Source organism: Primulina tabacum, chromosome 14, assembly GCF_025594145.1.
Source record: "Primulina tabacum isolate GXHZ01 chromosome 14, ASM2559414v2, whole genome shotgun sequence".
NCBI lineage: Eukaryota > Viridiplantae > Streptophyta > Magnoliopsida > Lamiales > Gesneriaceae > Primulina > Primulina tabacum.
The window spans coordinates 19,583,219-19,591,284 of NC_134563.1; the positions used below are offsets into that span (position 1 = coordinate 19,583,219).

The following is an 8,066-nucleotide window of genomic DNA, read 5'->3' on the forward strand; positions in this document are numbered from 1 at the left end:
AATTCCAGAACGCCTCGCGGCCGAGCGGTCACATTGTACCGCCCGAGCGCGAGTCATTTTCGAGAAATTATCTATTTCCTTGATTAGAGTCCTAATTATTTTGGCAACTAGATTTTGAGTATGTAAAAGATATTGGACGAAATTTTTACCACAATTCAGATATTATTATTGAGTTTATCAAACTTTTGAGAATTTTCTCTCAAGCTTTTCAAGGCTTTTGCTTTGTAATCAAAATCAAATTTATCAAAGTTTTACTTTGTGGCGTTTGTCGGTTGATTTGATACGGATTGTCAAGGACAGGTTTTTTGAAGGTTCGTCTGTTTCTCAATTGTTTTAATCGTGAATATTTGTTGCTAAGTTTTATAACTTAGAGGTGAATATCACAAACCCATACTTGATTCAAAAGATCGGGACAACACGAATTCCTTGTTCGTTATGAAATTGAGGGCGCGATTCATATTTAATCATATTTGATTTTTATTCGTACGTGGATTCACATCATTTGGTATCAGAGCTTAGGTTCATTGAATTCAAGTAAGCATATCGTTCTTAAATTTTCAGATCTGTGTTATTTTTTCGTCCGTTTTCAGTTCTGCTTTCTGTTCTACCATTCTTCATCTTTTTCGTGAATCTGTGATTCTTGAAAATTTGTGATTCTTTTTTTTTTTTGGAATTTATGAGTAGTACTCAGCCAAAAAAAAAAGGTTCAAAAATTCCGAAAATTCATTATTATTTCTTTTGGGTATTTTGTTCTAGTTCTTTTGGAGAGTCATATTCAATTGCCTCTCACAGCCAAAAAAAAGAAAAAAAAAATTTATCTTTAAATTTCTTGTCTACGCAGTCCAAGTGAGTCGATCACAATTGTTCACAAGTTGAACTTGATTGTTTGATATACAAATACAAAGCTTGAGCGAGGAGAAGAGGAGGAATTTGATTTGGGGGAGACGACGAGAGCTAAAATGAGAATTGGGATAGGAACGGAAAAGGTAGAGGATTTGGGAGAGGAAGAAAAGAACCTGTACGGGGTAGATATGATGGGAATAGGGAAGATGGTAACATGGGTAGTATTAAGATGAAAATTCCTTCGTTCCATGGGAAATCTGACCTGGAGGCATACTTAGAATGGGAAAAGAGGGTAGAGTTTGAGTTTGAATGTCACCACTACTCCGAAAAAAAGAAGGTGAGGTTGGCGGTGGTTGAATTCTTAGACTATTCTCTCATTTGGTGGGATCAATTAGTGACCACTAGAAGGAGGTATAATGAGAGACCCATTGAAACTTGGGATGAGATGAAGAAGGTCATGAGGAAGAGGTTTGTGCCCAATTACTACTAGAGGGAGATGTTTAAGAGGCTCCAAACTTTGAGGCAAGGAGTAAAGAGTGTTGAGGACTGCTATAAGGAGATGGAAGTAGTCATGATTAGGGCAAATATCGAGGAGGATAGTGAGGCGACGATGACACATTTTCTTTGTGGTTTGAACAGGGAAATTCAAGATCAAGTGGAGCTTAGGCACTACTTAGATCTAGACGAGATGGTGCAAATGGCCATAAAGGTGGAGCAACAACTCAAGAGGCGATGGGTTGGCCGCACCAATCAAACTGGGGGCGCATCATCTTCTTGGCGGCCATATATGGGGAAACGTGATGAAAGTAAATTGGTGGCCAAACCCAAAGTAGACATTAAGCAGGAGGCGCCTAAGCAAGGAGTGTAAGGTAAATCTGAAACTCCTCTTAATCATTCTAGAGATACTAAATGTTTTAGGTGTCAAGGGTTGGGTCATATTGCTAGCCAATGTCCTGACAAGATGGTTATGATTTTGAATGTCTATGGTGAGTATGAGTCTCAAAGTGAGGGTGATGAAGAGGGTGATGATGATGAGATGCTAGCGTTAGAGGATCATGATGAGGGATATGGGGCAGTTGTAGGCGAAGCACTAGTGACTAGGCGGATCATGAGTGCCCAAGTCAAGGACTAGGAGACTAACCAAAGGGAAAACTTGTTCCATACTAGATGCTTTGTGAATAGCAAGGTTTGCAATCTTATCATAGATGGGGGAAGTTGGACCAATGTGGCTAGTAGTGAGACGGTAGAAAATTTGGGTTTACATACGTTAAAGCATCCTCAACCATATAGGCTTCAATGGTTGAATGATTGTGCGGAGGTGAAGGTGACCAAACAAGTGTTGGTGTCTTTTTCTATTGGTAAGTACATTGATGAGGTCTTATGTGATGTAGAGCCCATGCATGAGTTTCATATCTTGTTGGGTAGGCCGTGGCAATAAGATAGGCGAGTGACATATGATGGGTACAAGAATAAGTATTCTTTTGTATTGAAGAAAGAATCCATTATATTACTTCCTTTGTCCCCAAAGCAAGTGTTGGAGGACAAATTGAAAAAAAAGAAGAGAGAAGAGGCCGAAAAAAAGTGAGAACAAAAGTGAGATGACCCTTGAAAGAAAAGATGAGATGGCCGAAAGAAAGAGTGATCAAAAGAGTGAGATAGCCATACAAAACAAAAAAGAGAGGAAAGAAATTGAGAGGAAAGAGGCCAAAAAGAAAACATATATGGCCCAAAAAGGTGAGTTGAAACATTTAATACACACACATGAACCACTTGTGTTGATTCTTTACAAGGAGATTCTCCTTAACACAAGTGACATAGCCGGGTCCCTTCTGAGCATTGTTGTTTCACTTTTACAGGAATTTGAAGATGTGTTTCCGGAGGAGTTACCTCAAGGCTTACCACCATTGAGAGGAATCGAGCACCAAATCGATTTCGTGCCGGGGAGTGCATTGCCAAATCGTCCAGCCTATAGGAGCAATCCGGAAGAGACTAAGGAACTTCAACGGCAGGTAAGTGAGTTGTTAGATAGGGGTTTTGTGCATAAGTCCATGTCACCTTGTGATGTACCTGTTTTACTAGTTCCTAAGAAAGATGGCTCATGGCGTATGTGTATAGATTGTAGGGTAATCAATAACATAACCATTAAGTATAGGCATCTCATACCTAGACTAGATGATATGTTAGATGAGTTGCATGGTGCATGTATTTTTAGTAAAATTGACTTGAAGAGTGGTTATCACTAAATTAGAATGATAGAAGGTGATGAGTGGAAGACTGCTTTTAAAACCAAATACGGGTTATATGAGTGGATGGTCATGCCTTTTGGCTTAACTAACGCTCCTAGCACCTTTATGAGATTAATGAACCATGTTTTGCGTGCATACATAGGGAAATTTGTGGTGGTTTACTTTGATGATATCCTAGTGTATAGCAAAAATTTAGATGAGCATGTTAACCACTTGAGACTTGTGCTAATCACAATAAGGGCTGAAAATTTATATGCTAACTTAAAGAAATGTGATTATTGTACAACCAAACATTGTCTTTCTTGGTTTTGTGGTAAGCTCGCAGGGAATACATGCATGTGGATGAAGACAAGGTAAGTGCTATTCGAGATTGGCCAACACCTACTACTGTTGGTCAAGTCCGAAGTTTTCATGGTCTTGCAAGCTTCTATAGGAGGTTTGTAAAGGATTTTAGCACGTTGGCGGCACCTACGACAGCGATGATAAAGAAGAATGTCCCATTTCATTGGGGCGAGGAGCAAGAGAAGTCTTTTAATATGATTAAGCAAAAATTAATTAATGCTCCTTTACTTGTTTTTCCTGACTTTGCTAATACTTTTGAAATTGAATGTGATGCTTCAGGTGTAGGTGTTGGTGGAGTGTTGATGCAAGGAGGACGGCCGGTAGCATACTTTAGTGAGAAACTCAATGGAGCCGCTCTGAACTATCCCACGTATGACAAGGAGTTTTACGCGCTCGTGAGGACTCTAGAGACGTGGCAGCACTACTTGAGGCCTAAGGAGTTTGTGATTCATACGGATCATGAGTCTCTAAAGCACCTTAAGGGGCAACAAAAGCTGAACAAGCGGCATGCCAAGTGGGTGTCATTCATAGAGATATTCCACTACATAATCAAATACAAACAAGGTAAGGAGAATGTAGTGGCCGATGCACTTTCACGGAGGTACGTACTAATCTCTAATTTAGAATCTAAGATTTTGGGGTTTGAGCATGTGAAAGAATTATATGTACTAGATGAAGATTTTAAAGGTATGTTTGAAACATGTATGCATGGTCCACATGAAAAATTCTTTTTTCATAGTGGTTTCTTGTTTAGAGAAGATAAGTTGTGCATCCCTAAATCATCCATTCGTGAATTACTTGTTAGGGAGGCACATGGAGGTGGTTTGACGGGACATTTTGGTGTGGCTAAAACTTTAAGTGCATTGCATGACCATTTCTATTGGCCACATATGAAACGTGATGTTGAGCGTGTTTGTGAAAAATGCATAACTTGTAGGCAAGCTAAGTCTAGAACACAACCACATGGATTGTATACACCACTTCCCGTCCCTAGTGAACCTTGGGTTGATATTTCTATGAACTTTGTTTTGAGGTTGCCTAGGACAAAGAAGGGGAGAGATTCAATATTTGTTGTTGTTGATAGATTTTCAAAGATGACGCATTTTATTGCTTGTCACAAAACTGATGATGCATCTAACATTGCGGAGTTGTTCTTTAGAGACGTCGTTAGGTTGCATGGCATGCCTAGGACTATTGTTTTTGATCACGATGTTAAGTTCTTGAGTTACTTTTGGAAGACTTTATGGGCTAAAATTGGCACAAAATTGTTGTTTTCTACTACTTTTCATACTCAAACGGACGGACAAACTAGAGTTATTAATAGAACTTTAGGGACACTTTTGTGTGCTATACTTAAAAAGAACTTAAAGAATTCGGAAGATTGTTTGCCATTTGTTGATTTTTCTTATAATCGTTGCGTGCATTCTACTACAAATTACTCGCCATTTGAACTTTTATATGGTTTTAATCCTTTGACTCCGTTGGATTTGATGTCTTTACCTGTGAGTGAAAGGTTAAACATGGACGGCAAAAAGAAGGCTGAATTTGTTAGGGGGTTGCATGAAAATGCCAAGGCCAACATTGAGAAGAAGAATGAGCAATATGCCAAGCAAGCCAATAAGAGGAAGAAGAAGTTGGTATTTGAGAAGGGAGATTGGGTGTGGCTACACTTGAGGAAGGAAAGGTTCTCCGAGAAGAGACGTTCAAAGCTATTATTACCTAGGGGTGATGGACCATTCCAAGTCCTTGAAAGTATCAATGAAAACGCCTACAAACTCGATCTACCAGGTGAGTATAACGTGAGTTCTACTTTTAATGTTAGTGATTTGTCGTTGTTAGATGTAGGTGATGAACAAGATTTGAGGACAAATCTTTTTCAAGAAGGGGAGGATGATGCAAACATGGATGTGCAATCCCCAAGGAAAGCATGGGATCCCTTAGAGTTGCAAGAAGGACCAATCACGAGGGGACGACTGAAGAGATTCAAGGAAGCACTGCAGGGGCTTATGAGCAAGGATGAAGGAATTACAAGCGAGGTGCAAAGTTTTGAATGGTTCGTGATGCAAGGTAGTAAGTTTGGGAGCCAAAGGAACATTATTCAAGTGATAAATGAAGAGGAGTCCAGAAGCACCGGCACCCGAGCGGCCAAATATTACCACCCGAGCACCACACTTACTGTCCGAGGAGAAAAATTCCAGTACGCCTCGCGCTCGAGCGGTCACATTCTAACGTCCGAACGTGAGTAGTACAGAACCCTCGGCGCTCGAGCGGTCAAATTGTACCGCCCGAGCGCGAGTCATTTTCGAGAAATTATCTATTCTCTTGATTAGAGTCCTAATTATTTTGGCAACTAGATATTGTTATCTTTTGAGTATGTAAAAATATTGGACGAAATTTTTACCACAATTCAGATATTATTATTGAGTTTATCAAACTTTTGAGAATTTTCTCTCAAGATTTTCAAGGCTTTTGCTTTGTAATCAAAATAAAACTTATCAAAGTTTTACTTTGTGGCGTTTGTCGGTTGATTTAATACGGATTGTCAAGGACAAGTTCTTTGAAGGTTCGTCTGTTTCTCAATTGTTTTAATCGTGAATATTTGTTGCTAAGTTTTATAACTTAGAGGTGAATATCACAAACCCATACTTGATTCAAAAGATCGGGAAAAGACGAATTCCTTGTTCGTTATTAAACTGAGGGCGCGATTCATATTTAATCGTGTTTGCTTTTTATTCGTACGTGGATTCACATCACCTTGCAGGCGCCCGGGCGGACATAAGTGTTGGCCCGGGCGAAGGTCTCTCGCAAATTGACCACTTTTCTTCAGTTAATTCACGAATTGCCTGCATTTTCACCCACGAGACATATGAGCAATAAGAAAACATAATATATGCCAAAATGTCACAAAATGCATGCAATCTAAACGATATGTGCAACACAATGAGCCATCACATATTATGAAAAACACGTAAAATCCACCGATATCAACCCCCCAATACTAACCTTTTTCTCGCCCTCGTGCAAAACAGGTGACACGACAAAACGAAACATGACAAAAAATAGCTCGACAGTGAGTTCATGGTCCCAATTAGCCTCAGCAAAACTCAACATATTCTCTTGTCAATCAATGCAAAAGCACAACTCTTCGCACTTTCATTGGTCTAGACATTGTTTCAAATAAAACTTGAACGTGTATGTGTGGGTCGTTAGTCCTAGCATCATATATGGCAAATGGATCCATTCTCAACCATTGTCAGAGATTTAAATCAGCCTGTTAGTGTAAATCTTACTCTCCTCTATTCCTCTACACTCAGTAACCTTCAGCAGCCATTTTTTTTACTGAATGGGAATAGATTATTAAAAGGAATATATCAGAACCTTTCATTTCATATTCAAATCCATGTATTTTACATTTTTAGCCAGAAATAGGATTTCATTCATTTATTCGACTCCCCAACACCTTACATCTCCAACTTTAGCCAGGAATAGGATTTCATTCCTTTATTCGGCTCCCCCACACCTTACATCTCCATCTTTCTCTTTTTTTAACGCTGCTGATAGATACCTCGATTCAAGATAATATAGTCAAGCTCAATTCACACCTTCAAACATCTCTGTTCCCCACTTTAGTTTTAAATTTTCACCATCTTATCATGCATGCTTCCAGTCCTAACATTCGTGCAAAGAGAATTCAGCATTTTAAATAAAACTTCATGTCTCTACCATAGTATGTGCTAAAGAAATACGATTACACGACGATCGAGCTAATCTTGCACTGTAAAATCCTTAATAAAAATGTATAATATTCAAGCTCGAAATAATCGCAAGTGCACGATGTCAAGTAATAGTATGATGTACGAAAGTACGAGTATCGTTCCACTAAAGACTGTATTTTGCCATTATTATTTCTAGTTATCAAATCTTTAGCAACGAACTTTGAATGACTGTTTATGAATACTAAAATTAAATAAAAACTCAAAGATAAATTTCAAGAATTAAATAATGAAATATATAAGCTAGGCCGATTAATTAAATTTCAATGAGAAATGAATTTGTTGGGAATTTCAGTTCACCTACCCCCTTTTAACTAATTAATTCGTTCGAAAGTGATTTGATCTTGCAACCGGATTTCCTATTAAATTTAACACACCCTCTCTAGCTATGCTAAACTAATTCTACTCATTGAAGTAATTAAATGTCTTTAACTTTTTTTCAAGAGTGAATCGCATAATCTATGAAATCCCTTATTTTTTGCCCTACCGGACTATGACTATCGGCGCGTAACCAATTTCATATGTCTATGCAAATTTTAGATTCACGGACTATGCTACTCGTTCTTATCACAAGCTATTCTCTCGAACTCACTCGCGATATAAAATTATTATTAAAGTTAGCTACTGTAATGCCCGAGAATTTTGTAATTGTAATCTGAAATGATTTGTTGATAATTGATGTGATTATAGACGAAAAGGATCAGACCGGGAAAGACGAAAAGAAGACTTGAATTATGTGCGAGGAATGAGCCTCGCGCATATGCGCGACCAAGCCGGGCGCATATGCGCGGAGTAGGCAGAGAATCTCACGCATATGCGCGACAAAGACCCGCGCATATGCGCGAGTATGGCAGAGAACCTC

General features: G+C 38.8%; 1 pseudogene; it reads left to right on the forward strand.

Moving 5' to 3' along the window:
* Nucleotides 1-1,804: 1,804 nt before the first annotated feature.
* Nucleotides 1,805-5,294, forward strand: LOC142523829 (uncharacterized; annotated as a pseudogene).
* The last annotated feature ends 2,772 nt before the right edge of the window (nt 5,295-8,066 follow it).